General features: G+C 37.2%; 1 long non-coding RNA gene across 1 annotated transcript; it reads right to left on the bottom strand.

The window, feature by feature from the left end:
• Window positions 1-8,862: 8,862 nt before the first annotated feature.
• LOC133517527 (uncharacterized) lies at window positions 8,863-10,530 on the bottom strand. Its single transcript, XR_009799381.1, has 2 exons — window positions 10,152-10,530; window positions 8,863-9,016 (listed from the first exon to the last, which is right to left on the bottom strand). It is a non-coding gene; the product is annotated as an uncharacterized LOC133517527 (long non-coding RNA).
• Window positions 10,531-13,632: the final 3,102 nt, after the last annotated feature.

The raw sequence follows: 13,632 nt of genomic DNA, 5'->3' as shown, positions 1-13,632 counted from the left end.
TGTTCCTTTTTTTTTTTTAATAATTGAAGAAAAAGAATTCTTTACTACAATGTTACATTTAATTAATATAAATAATAATTATACACTTAAATTAATGTGATATATTAACTATTAAAAAAATATCTACATACTTTATGCATATAAAAATAATCTGTCTTGAAAAATGAAGGTATCCAAATCGATTTTTCTGTTTTGATATATTATGTATTAAAGCCTAATCTATATAAGGGCACGTCCCGGCATTTCGATGTTTTGAAGATGAACTATCATAGGATAATTTGATGGACAATAACTTAGATGAATTTGTTCTTATTTAAATGTAATTGGGTAAACGCGTAGTTGAGGGCATTATATTTTAGTCATTAAATTATGAGCAGGCTCGATCAAGAGGTTATGGAGCTAGAAGAGCCTAGAAGGCCAAAAAGCTATTTGTGAGGGGTCTTGCTATTCTGGTATATTATATCGAGTTTGGTATCAAATGAATGTGCTCGATTAACACATTTATATATACACATTTTTTTAAATTTACGATTCTTAAATAATTACCAAGATAAAAACGAAATTCAACAAAAATAATCAGAGAGTAAAGTAAAGCCTGACCAGTAATATATGATCACGCGCCATATTGCGGAATTTCATTGGAACTAAATTTTTCACACTAAACTGAACTGTCCCCATACATGAGAATAACATTGCCCTCTTGACAATGATCATAGAGTCAGAGCAAGATAATTTAGCAGCAATTTTGCAGCAGCAGACAGCGCAAGCGTCATAATTTCCTATAAATTTGACGTTTAAAATACCCGTGTACCGTCTGGGCTATCAACGCTGCCTACTTATTTTGGTTTGACAATTTCTTTACCTACCTCTCAAGTTACCATGTATCAGCTAAACTAGGAATCAGCAAACTTTTGAGAAGAGCAAAATGCAGTCGTATTCATCAGTTTAAGTAAGCTATAAGAGCCGCAGAGCGAAAAAGGGTAAGAAATCTCAAGGGTTAATTTTATGGGTGAACTCAGTGAACTGGTGTTTGCCTCCACCCTTGAGCTAATTAACAGAAAAACGGGAAATGCCACCTAACGGCCCTATTCGATTCGAAAAGATAAGATAACGATAAGTTCTGATTTAGATAAGTTCTCAATTAGTTATCGTTTGTATGTCGTATAATTGACAGAAGCAGCACGATTCGGGCAACTAATGTCACTTTGACGTTAGAAATATCGTAAATAGATCTTATTGAGATGACAGTAGAATCGAAATAAACGACAATTTTGACATATCGTTTGGTTATCGATCTTTTCAATCTCTTTCCAAGATCTTAAGCATCTCTTAATCATTCTTCGAATCGGGCCCTAAGTATAAAAAGCTAAAGCCACAGGAAACCCGATAATTCGTTACTTCAGCTGTCTTCATGTATTTGCAAATTGCTTTTCAATTTATAAAATATGATTTCACGCTTTTCGCAGCCGGCTGAGAAATATAAGCCAATTCGAACGTACACTGAGAACAAAATAATATTTGAATCATGTTTTTTTATTTATTTAATAGGCAGCAAACGAGCAGACGAGCCGCCTGATGGGAAGCAGTCATCGCCGCCCATGGACATAGGCAACATCGGAGGAGCCATCTATGCGTTGCCAACCGTTGAGAACCCTAAATACCTGCATCTTGAAGAACCCCATGTCATAGCGCAAGGGAAACACCTCAGTAGGTAGCTCATTCCACAACTTGTACGTTCTGGGCAAAAACGAGCGACATGCCCGCTTGTTCTTGGTTTGCCACGTGTCGAGAAAGTGAGGATAACCTTTGTTTCTTTGGCGGGAGGTGCGGTGATAAAAACGTGACGGTGGCACCAATTCAAAAAGTTCTTCAGAACATTCCCCATTGTACAGACGGTAGAACAGGCTCTCCGAATACTGAGAGGCTTTAGTCATCGTGCATATAGCTCGTTCATGTCCTTACATGTATTGGTGCGGGCGAAACTCATTCAAATGATTCAAATACTAGTAGCTCGCCGCGAACTGAGAACTCGCGGTTCACCAAAAAGATAGATCAATTTAATGCACCTACTTAGTCGGCAAAGATTGCGATTCATTGCAAGATCTGTGGAGCCCTTACAGATAGATTTTTTTTAATGTAGGATAGGCAGACGTTTGACCACGATCTCACCTGATTATGGAAGGTAGAGGCAAGGAACAGAATCTCCATATACCAAAAAGTGTCCGACAAAAAACCATAAATAGGTGGCGCTACAATACCTAGAATACTTGAGAAAAAAATCTAATCATAGACAGCGCACTTCACTCAGTCAAATAACGCCTGGGTTCTTAGCTACTATAGCGCTACTCAGGAGAGTTTTGGAACTATTATTAATAGCTGACAGCTGGACACTTTTGCAACAGTTCTGCCTAAGGAGATTCTGTTCCTTGCCTCTACCTTCCATACACCTGATGGTAAGTGATGATGACATTTAAGTTACCTACCATAGAGAATAAAATAAACCGTAATCTTTCTTGACAAATGTCAAATACCTACATTATGTTTTATATACTTAAAACCAGAAATAAATGATTATTGTCAAGGGGGCGCTGTTATTCTCTTGTATATAATAGGGTGACAGTTCAGTTTAGTATGAATAATTTAGTTCTAGTGAAATTCTGCAATATGGCGCGTGATCATATATTACTGGTCAGGCTTTACTCTTTGATTATGTTTGTTGAATTTCATTTTTTTCTTGATAATCGTAAATTAAAATATATATATAAATGTGTAAATCAAGCACTTTCATTTGATACCAAACTCAACCATACTTTCATGCATATACCAGAATAGCAAGACCCCTTGTTGGCGCAACATAAGTACTCCTACGAAGACCGGTTGACGACACATGACGTCACACACATACGTCACGGCTCCCCGCTCCGTGTACCTACATTAGACTGCACCGTACAGCCGAAGCGGCTACACATATTATACATTATCAAAAATACATCAACGATACTGTATATAGTTATTAAGTTAATAAAAAAAAAATACGATAGTACTATCCTGGAGTTCTTCATTCTTCATCAGAAGAGCTTAATTTGAGGAGTAATATCGAACACCCCTCACAAATAGCTTTTTGGCCTTCTAGGCTCTTCTAGCTCCATAACCTCTTGATCGAGCCTGCTTATGAAAAAAAAAAAAAAAAAAAAAAAAAAAAAAAAAAAAAAAAAAAAAAAAAAAAAATCTTTATTATCTATTTACAAACAAAAAAAAAAAATCAATAATTTTATGACTAAAATCTCCCTCTCCCTACCCCTCAACTACGCGTTTACCTAATTTCATTTAAGTTATTGTCCATCAAATTATCCTGTGATAGGTCATCTTCAAAACATCGAAATGCCGGGACGTGCCCTTAGCCAGCCGTGCGTTCCAAGTTGAATGTAGAACTTCACTTCGTTTCGCTCGCTCGTTCGATGATTCTGATTTCAGGTTACGTTCGAATTGGCCTGGGTTCCCTTAAATATTCTGCTCGCGTCGTGAATCTAATAAAGGGAATCCTGCCATCAGTCAACATTAACTTGAGACTGCGTAAATAAAGGCGTGGTATTAGATATTTATGAACTTTAAAACTGGTTCTCTAATGCATGTAATATTATTTAAGGCGGGACTTAAAGCCAGGAAATTAGAAGGAACAAAAGATATGGCGCGCGAAACTTCAGACAGAAGATTTGAAGATTCGTTTTACCTCAATAACTCTGTAAGTATACTTCTGATTAACATTTTGCTCGACAAATCCCTCAGATATATGACTAGCTATTTTATACTAAAATTGTACCGCTATATCATGCAGAAATCTGTATTTGAAAATAAATGAATTAGACATGTTTTAGTGTTTTTAGGGTTCTGTATTTTTCTATCAAGACAACTACGATTTTCCTTAGTCTGCCTCGCAAATACCTATACAGGGTGGATTTTCTTTTTGGGTCAGTGAGGCCAGTTACCAGATCCCGTGCTACTATGTGAAAACAGTCTTAGAAGACCTTCCTTCGATTTTAAACTAATGAAGATTGACGATTACAGATTTTGGAAATAAAACACGAGCAAAACTTATTTCTGAGTGGCAGGCGTACAACTTACATAGGCTACGAAGACTGCTTACCATCAGCGGGCAGTATGCTTGTTTGCCACCGACATAATATTTAAAAAAAACCTAATCATCATTAGCACATCTGTACATATGGGTTTATATAAAATTTATTACGCTATTCTTTATAACTCTTTTTGTCACTTTTTTCATTGGTCTATCCTTACGTTTTTGTTACTTCATGTTGGACTAATGCTGTGATTTACTGTTTTTATGTTTTCTTGGATATTTGTGCCACCTAATTCTAGTTTTAGTTTTACAAGGCTTTACTGAAAATCCTAGCTAGGACTCACTTCGTGGCATTATGCTGAGTAAAGACCTTCTAGCACAATTTTCTGTTCATTTATATATTAATTTGTGTATGATGATTTATGTTCTTTTTGTGCTAATAAATTCTTCTTATGATCGGATTACCAACGCTTAGCTTAAGCCTCTTTGCCCTAGAAAACCCTAATCCTTGAATATGTTGAATAGTCATGCCCCTACGAGGGTTTTCACACTGCCCGATCCAATATCGGCAATATCGGATATCAGATGGAAATTACTTAATAGTTCGAAAAAGCTTGACGCTAGGCCTAGGACTCATCCATTAATTACGTCACACTTGCTCACATTTTGCATATCCCTCCCGAGGTGGCGATGGCGTGACGTCACATTTTTGACAATTTTTTTTTCAACGAAATCGGCAATAATTAGGCATTATGTTAATAAAAAATAATTTAATATAACACAAATACAATTAGGAAAGAAAATTACACGAATTAAAACGATTTTCGTTCCAAAAAGATATTATTTAATTGTACAGTGAATAAAAAATATAAATAAATTTTCGTTTACTGATGAAGTTAAAGTGACGTCACAAAGTTTGTGACTCGAGTCCCGGGATCCCCCTTCCATGTCACATATTCTTGACCCCCTCCCGCCCCCTAAACATGTGACGTAATTAATGGATGATCCCCTACTTAAATAAAGCATATTTGGGGCCCGTATGATCTACTACGTCATCTGATACAAGTATAAGCTCCATGGCAAGTTTGGAAAAGTAGTAAAAATGGCCAAAAGTCCGTCTGCTGGTTTGCTGTTTTATCAATTTATATTAACTTTTATATCTACCCCTAGAGAGCAATTACGAAATCGGAATATTCTTTCTTTTCTTTCTTTGTAAATTCGTACGTGTGACAGGGAGGCAACACGTCGAACGTGGTTCGTGGTAGTAAGCCCTCGGCCTCGCTCTGCGCTGTGTCGGAGCGCGGGAACGAGCGAGGTGAGCGGCTGAGGCTGGTCGACATAACGGCGGATTCTTACAATTTGGCTGCGACATATTAAATTAAAAAAAAAAAAAAATCTTTATTTCAGATCACAAAGCCATCCATATTTTGTTAGTACCATTTTAGCCTTAACACTATGTTAGTAACCTATATATCTACTTAGACCTACCAATAACTACTCCTATCCAGTACCCAATTAGCGGGCAGTCGAGGCGCTCGCCTAATGCCCTCAGCATGCTGTTAGTGCTGCCGCGCACGCGTCGTAGCAATGAGGCCACTCTTTTTCGCCTGATGGCATAAAAGTTGTCAGTTCGCGCCTCAGCGAACATGCCTGACGCACTACAGTATACAAGTTGTAATCCTATCACTATATAAGTTGTAATCCTACAATTACATTGTAGGAAGTTTTTCTTACCGTCGTATTTTTAGTTACTTCTTTTTGAAAGTACCTAACCGTTAGGTCGAGATAAGCTTACCTATCGATATTTTTATAATGACATGTGCTTCATTTCATGCCAAGCAATATAAAGAGACAAATAAACAAAAAAGACTGCCATCGCTTCTAGCATTGTAGATGGCGCCACATTTGCAAAATAATTATTTCCCCTATACTCTGCGATTATTACATTGCATTGAACTGTTAACTTAACTATAACTTTAGCCTAATTATAATGTAATTCATTAAAGCCCGACCAGAAATATATGATAATTGTTAGTCTCATGTATAGGGTGATCACAGATCAGTTTAGTATCAAAAAATTTAGTTCCAATGGAATTCCGCAATATGGCGCATGATCATATGTTACTGGTCAGGCTTCACTTTCTGTACCTACATAATTAACGTGTATTGTATTGGTTTATATACCCTTATCTTGCTGCTGGAAGAGCGGGGTCTCCTGCCACAAGTACTGATATTCTTACTAAGGAGATCCCAAGCATTTCTAAATTTGTAACACAATGATTGTGACTAATAAACGATTTTTCATTTTCAAACGCGGATTCTGACGCCCCACAAATCACTAAGCACCTTCTGAAATACAAGTGTTTTTTTTTTGTATTGCAATACAGGTTATTGATTAGGTATGTTACAGACGCCATCATATATCGGAGCGGCCAAGGTACTAAAAAATACCTGAACATGACCCTGATACTTATAGTGTTGTATTCCTGCCGGTGAAAGTAAGGTTGCCAAGGTTGCCAGAGCTCATCGACGGGGAGGGGGTGTAGGGTCGACAACGCGTATGTAACTGTAACTCCTCTGGAGTTGCATGCGTACATAGGCTACGGAGACTGTCTGTATAAAAACCATGAATTTTACCGTTTTGATGGCTTTGCTCAGATATTTTCGAAAACCTTGGTCGCTCCGATTTAACTGATGGCGACTGTACACTCGCTGCGGTGGAGATGCAAGTAATAATATTTTTAAGAACACAGTCTACCGTATCTAATACAATAACAAAGGAATGCGACTATCTATTGAAATTGCCAATCTTTATTATTTATGAGTCTTTGGTGCTCTGAAGATCTAATAAAAGGGCGTTGCGCGTAATTGAATTGGCCTCATCATCACGGGAGAGCTCTTGTCTCTATTAGTTTCTACTCTATAGTCTATAGGTAAGTAATATGTAGCTAAGTATCTAATGGGGTTAAGGTTAATTATCAAAGTTTCGCATAGATGGCGCTATCATAGGTTTTACCTGTCTCTAGTTTTGATCTATGAGATTAGGCTAAACGGCTAGCATCCAGATAAAAAAAAACAAGATTTAGACAAAAATCTAGGGACTAACAGGAAAACCTATATATGCTGGTGCCATCTGTAAAATACTTCGAAAAGGCAGCCCCATTTCATGACTTTAACTCGAACTTTCTAGAGTTTCTTATGGGTTTGTCGCGGTTTCGGGGCCAACCCTGAGTATAAGTTGGTCGGTATGACATACAATTTCACCCTGTATGTACGTCGCTGGAGTCAAAATCAAAGTTATTTGCCACGGATATGAACTAAGTACTAACACCATCTACACCTTGCGCTGTGAACTAATATAACGTGCAACTAAGGTCAGTAGACTAAAAGTGTAGCTAAACATTTGTTTATTGTCACGCCATCACTTGACGAATGCTGATTTTCTGTCATTATGATGCCTGAAGAGTAAGTACGAAAATTCAGCATTCTTTCATGATTCTTTCACAGTTGGCGCGGTATGTTGTACATGAATGCAAAAAATTATATGATTATTATGATTATGATTATAATAAAAAAAATTATAATTTTACTCAATTTCTATCATAGAGAGTAGGTAAGCATAAAACAGTGCTAACCCCATACATCAGCTTTCTTAATCTAGCGTCAAGTAGCGGATTTATCAGTAAGTACTGCTACTTGAGATTGAAAATAGATATCGCGACGAACAAAAAGTCTAATGCTGACATTGATGATGATGAATGCTGAACAAATTTTCAGCTATTACATATTATAACCGGTTTAATCGAAACTCTATTTTCAGTTTGTAATATTAGTTGTAAATTGTTTTCGTCGACAGTTGACAATCCACCTCTATTTCAAATTCTCGTCTTGGTATGAACTATTAACGCCATCTACACGTTGCGCTGTGAACTCATACGAGTATAACGCGCACCAGGTTTGTCTGTTCTATATGCATCATTGAGCCAGAAATATGCCAGGAAGTTTAGCATTCGTTCACAGCTGGCGTTATAGTTAAACATGTTTAACTCAATCTCAGAATTTGTTGTATTCTCATTTATCCCCGCCGGGCACAGATAGGGAAAAGGTGCCTCTTATATTTCCCATTAGTCCTAGCCTCACGTATGGCAGTGGTCACGTGGGGCGTAGACAAATTCAAATACACCATTATGGTGCTGATAGACTTGAGCATTCACTTGTAATGAGCATGAGCAAGAATCTACCAGCATTCGTCGAACAATTCGCCGAATCTCCTTAAAAACTGCGAATGATTGATGCTCTGCTCAATTGAATACTCAAGTCTATCAGCACCTTTATTTTGTGTATTCGTTTGGATAGACTTAATATTCGTACGGTACAGGAAATTGCTTCTTTAGCAGTTTGTGGTTCATTTTACATTGGACAGCTCTTAGCATAAGTATGTACAACCAAATTTACTGGAACCGCAAATTGCTAAAGAATCAATTTCCTCCACGCCACCGTAAGCCAGGCGTCATCTAGTAGATCAAAGGCCAAAGGTTTCGAACGATGGCACCACAACCTATAGCTGATACCCGGTAGGATGGCGCCACTTTTTGATATTTAACAAATTTAACACATATCTGTGAAATAATAAGGATCAAAGTCAAATGAATCATGTGAAAGATGGCAGTAAATTTACTGTGGCTACAAAATGTTCTTTGACAATCCACCTCTATTTCAAATTCTCGTTGGTCATACATATATGAGGGTTTGACAATGCAACATAAGAAATAATCAAGACAGCGTTTTTAATCTACATATTATATTTCACCTTACATTAATAAAGACTAAATAATAATAAAGCTATAAAGTTTTATGATTTCCATTCCACAGCCTGTGATGATCTCTTTTCAAATGGGAAAGTCTGTTTATATCTTGCTATGCCGAGACTCACAAATGCTGAAACAGACAAACTTAATTCATTATCTCTTAATTTGATAACACATCATTATAACATCTTGTTTGACACGGTAAACAATAAACGAATTCTTATTCTATGCAAGTTAAAATAGAATATCTAAAATGTTAAAAAAAATATGCTGAGTCATTAGGTCTGGCCGCAAGATCTAAATAATATAACAGTTGATTTACACCTCTACTCCCCCAGCGATGTCTGCAGTTCAGAGTTAGGGTATGATAGGAGAAGTACTGGACAAATTTTCAGCTTGCCTCAAATAGATACCCTAAAATCCACCTCATCCAAGCTCTCCTACTATATTTTGTGCCAAGTCAAGGACAATAATTTTCATCAAATGCAGCAAATTAAATAGGTCAAAATCCTAGGTGGTTTGAAATGTTTTGTATAATTTTCAGGGTTTTTAATTTGTCCTGAAGAAATACACTAGTAACTATGACTATGTGTAAGGCCCGAGTGGATGCTCGAGTTGGATGTGCAGCGGTGCAGGGAGTGTGGCGTGCATGTTAAACAAATGCAAACATATAGGGGCAGCCTTAGTGCACGCTGCTCAAATCACTTGTTAGCCCAACACCACGCTGAGAGGTAGAGACGACTAAGGGGTAACATGAGGGATGGAATTTTCTTGGAAATGGTAACCCCTTGGTTTGTAGTATTACATAACTTTTGTTGTGTTGAAGTGTAAGTAGACTTCAATTAAGTTCCAAATATTTTTTAAAGCCCTTCTCTATTTTATATCACAATGCTATTGATACAAATAAACTTAAAATGGTCCACAATATGATGTGTTTATCATAAACATAAACACATATGTCAAGTGTTTATATAATAATTTATTACATAAGTAACAATAATTAATCAAACAGGACAAATACATCTGTGCATCAATAATGTTTGATTATGCACCTATAAATTACTATTTAATATACACTTTTTTATAATATTAGAGTTGGAATTTGTTGCTGTGTGAAAGTTTCGAATACAAAACTCAATATGTTGCGAGTAATAGTGGATATAGTGGTGCACTAAGTAGGTACATACTACTTTTGTTGATTCTGTCTACTCGCTTTCATACAGCTATTACAAAAAAAAAAAAAAACAATAAAATGAGGTACTTACTAAGGGAAAAAGTAGAAACTAGTATTCTTCCAGGCAGCGTTTTGTTTTTAAATGCTAAATTTGCAAGATAACCTCCAATGCCGATCAGGCCCACAGCTCCGACAATTCTGCAGCCAAAACAGTCGCGAGGGGTTTCCTCAGTTTTCGCTGACATTTTAAAGAAATATACTTGAATATTACTATATTATTTTTTGAAACTCATAATATTTGATAAAGAATGTTTATTTTTTGGTGATTAAGATTTTTCAGATTTTTGTTTCTAAAAGTCAATGTCACTCATGTCAGTGTCACATTGCAATGTCAAACGCGTTTAGTTACTGCTATTTGTTAAATTTAAGCCCTGACACACTGAGCTGGTTTTTTTTAGAAGATCGGAGCAAATAATAGGGACCGTGCGCGTTGGAGGGTCTGCCATCTTGTGGCCTGAATCGGAACCATAAACATGCACATTTTTTCACATGCACACGTCACATGTTTTCTTGTGCATAGTAGGTTCTGCCATCTTGTGAGCTACATCGGAACAAAAAACATCACATTTACGCCTCGCGCCAAAAATCTGACGGCTCCTGTGCTGCCTCCTACAGTTCATGCACGCTCCCTATAGAATACTCACTAGGAGAAGAACGTTAACTCCATACAAATAAATGTCCCTCTCAAAACTTCGTTTATACTAGTAGCGCTCTTTTTGTATCTCAGAACTAAAATTGACAACCGATTTAGCCTGGCGGATTTTGGTAGGTAGTAATCGAGTTATAATTAGTGGTTCTGGGTTCAAGTCTCGGCGACGGAATTTCTTTTTGTATTTTTTCTTTTATGTTTTTGTTGGGGTGAGGTTGTTAAATTAGCATGTCTCATATAAAAAAAAAATATTAATCCTAATTATATCCAGGCATCATTTATCCTGAGAGATAATGATTTCTATAATTTCCCCAGCATCAGATCACACATGCGCAGTTATAAAGCGTCATGTCTTTCTAAGGAAGTCGACAGCCTTGGATCGGAGCCCGACTCTTTTTGGTTATTTAATATATTCAGATTTTTTAAATATTAAAACTATAATAGACGGGCGTACCGAGCCGCGACCTTGGTCCGGTCCGAGAGCTGGTCAATTTATGCCCGTTAGGGACGTAGCTATAAGTGAGAGCGAGAAAGAGAAATATGCCCGTCTGTTATGGGCTACGGCTTTAAAAGACAGGTGCCATAAATAATATCTGAATGTATTAAGCAAATAATACAATACTCACTAGGAGAAGAACGATAACTCTGTCTTATATATTATAACTACTCTTTGAATAACTCCATACAAAAAATGACCAAGTTCGTTTATACGACTAGCGCTCTCTATTTATCTCACAACTTGCCTACCACTAGTACTTTTATTTATTTTTTGGTACCTACCTACCACTCAGTGCCACTACACTAAGTGCCGATCAATGTGTTTTAATAACGCGGCGGTCATAGGCTTTATTTTTAACCAAGGCTATTAAAACACAAAACAAAAACAATTTTGAAATCGCCTTCTTGTTTTTGTTAAACTTATATTTATCGTTTCACCGAATATGTAGAGTATGGATGGAGAACATAACAAATTTAAATTGCTGCGTTGTTTTTATCAGGCGCTCAATTTATGTAAAACAAAAAGTTTACATAAATAAACACAAAGCAAAGCGTAATTTTGCGATAAAACTTTTGCTGTTTTACCCAACAAGTTAACAAGGCGGAATTTCCCCAGATTTCCCCTAAGGTCCCTTTTACGATGTTGTTTTGGTACTAAAAATGCGTTAGCCTCACCCGAGACAATATTCAAATAATAAATTTCGTTTTACCTAACTTCTGGCACTTCAGGCAACAGCTTGGTCGTTATTCTTGAAGGTTACCGAGCTTTGGGCGATTCAGGGGGCCTATCCAAGATAACAATCGTACATCGACAAACGCCGAATGAATAGAAAAATGTGTGACTAAATGCTACGAAAATTCACGTGATATACAGTATTTAATTGACTCATCAGTAGGGCTAAGATGGTCGGCTCTTTATCATTTGTCACCACGGCTGTCACGTTTTAACACGTATGTAAGCGCGAAAGTGACGGGCATAGTGACAAGTGACAAAAATTGCAGTTACGAAATTTTTATTTGACGACCGGTTTGGCCTAGTGGGTAGTGACCCTGCCTACGAAGCTGATGGTCCCGGGTTCAAATCCTGGTAAGGGCATTTATACGTGTGATGAGCATGGATATTTGTTCCTGAGTCATGGGTGTTTTCTATGTATTTAAGTATTTATTAATATTTATATATATCGTTGTCTAAGTACCCTCAACACAAGCCTTATTGAGCGTAAGCTACCACATTAATGTGGGACTTAAGTCAATTTGTGTAAAAATGTCCTATAATATTTATTTATTTATTTATTTATTTATTACCAAACAAAAAGTGACCGACAAATGACCTATTTCAAAGTGTCATTAAAACGCTTCACACACTTTACTTAATTGAGACAAAATTCTTTTGGTTGTCTTGTTTTTGTCCCCAAAATATGTGACGGAGTGTAGCTTTTTGTATGGGTGATTTTAAGTTTTTAATTGTTCTCAAATACAATATAATCGCCAGCTACAAAGACATGCAAAAGCACTCGACCTTTATTTATTTATTTGGTTTCTACCAAACAAGCATGACAGAGTGGTCTGAAACTACAGTTAAGACAATAAGACAGTATAGTCATTAGACTTGTAGCTGGCCCCCAACGGCTTATCCTTTGTCTATTGTTAACTAAAACGGCGCGTGCCACTACCTGCAAAACTAAGGGTCGTATAATTCTAATTGGCACCTGAGAGCGGGCTAGTCCAATGCTCAAAAACCAGTGTAGGTGCGCTCTCCGATAACGCGCCTTTGTTACGCATATCGAGGACACATTTTAGGCTGGTTCGGTAGCGTTCGACTCGCCGGCACTTAGTAACCGTATAGGGACCACACAAGAAATCACAAACTATTTTTCCATTTGTTCATTTTGAATCTTATTTCAATTACCATAGGAATTGTAATTAAATAACCGGTTAAAGTGACCGGGCCCTTTTTTTGCAGGTAGTGGCACGCGCCGTTTTAGTTAATAATAGACAAAGGATAAGCCGTTGGGGGCCAGCTACAAATCTAACAACTGTAACTGACGACAGAGACACAGCAATACGTAGAATATCGCTATCGATATTGCTACCGTGTCCAATGTATAGCTGCGGTTGCGTCCCTATCGTATAGTGTGTGTGTGACGTCTTGACTCCGTTGTGTGACAAGGTGGTAAATAAAATACAGATTATAATCGTGTGCTTGCGGTCAGCCATCTGCTCGCCATGACACTTCCCAACGGAGTGTCGACTTGCACGCAGTTGGCAAATATACATTTATTGTGTAAACGTCAGTGTGTGAAGCGCTTTAACCAGTTTCTCCCCTCGTTCGACTACCCTATCTTCTGTAATGCCTGGTTTACAT

The sequence above is a fragment of the Cydia pomonella genome, chromosome 4 (assembly GCF_033807575.1).
Source record: "Cydia pomonella isolate Wapato2018A chromosome 4, ilCydPomo1, whole genome shotgun sequence".
NCBI lineage: Eukaryota > Metazoa > Arthropoda > Insecta > Lepidoptera > Tortricidae > Cydia > Cydia pomonella.
This window is presented reverse-complemented; position numbering and strand designations above follow the sequence as displayed.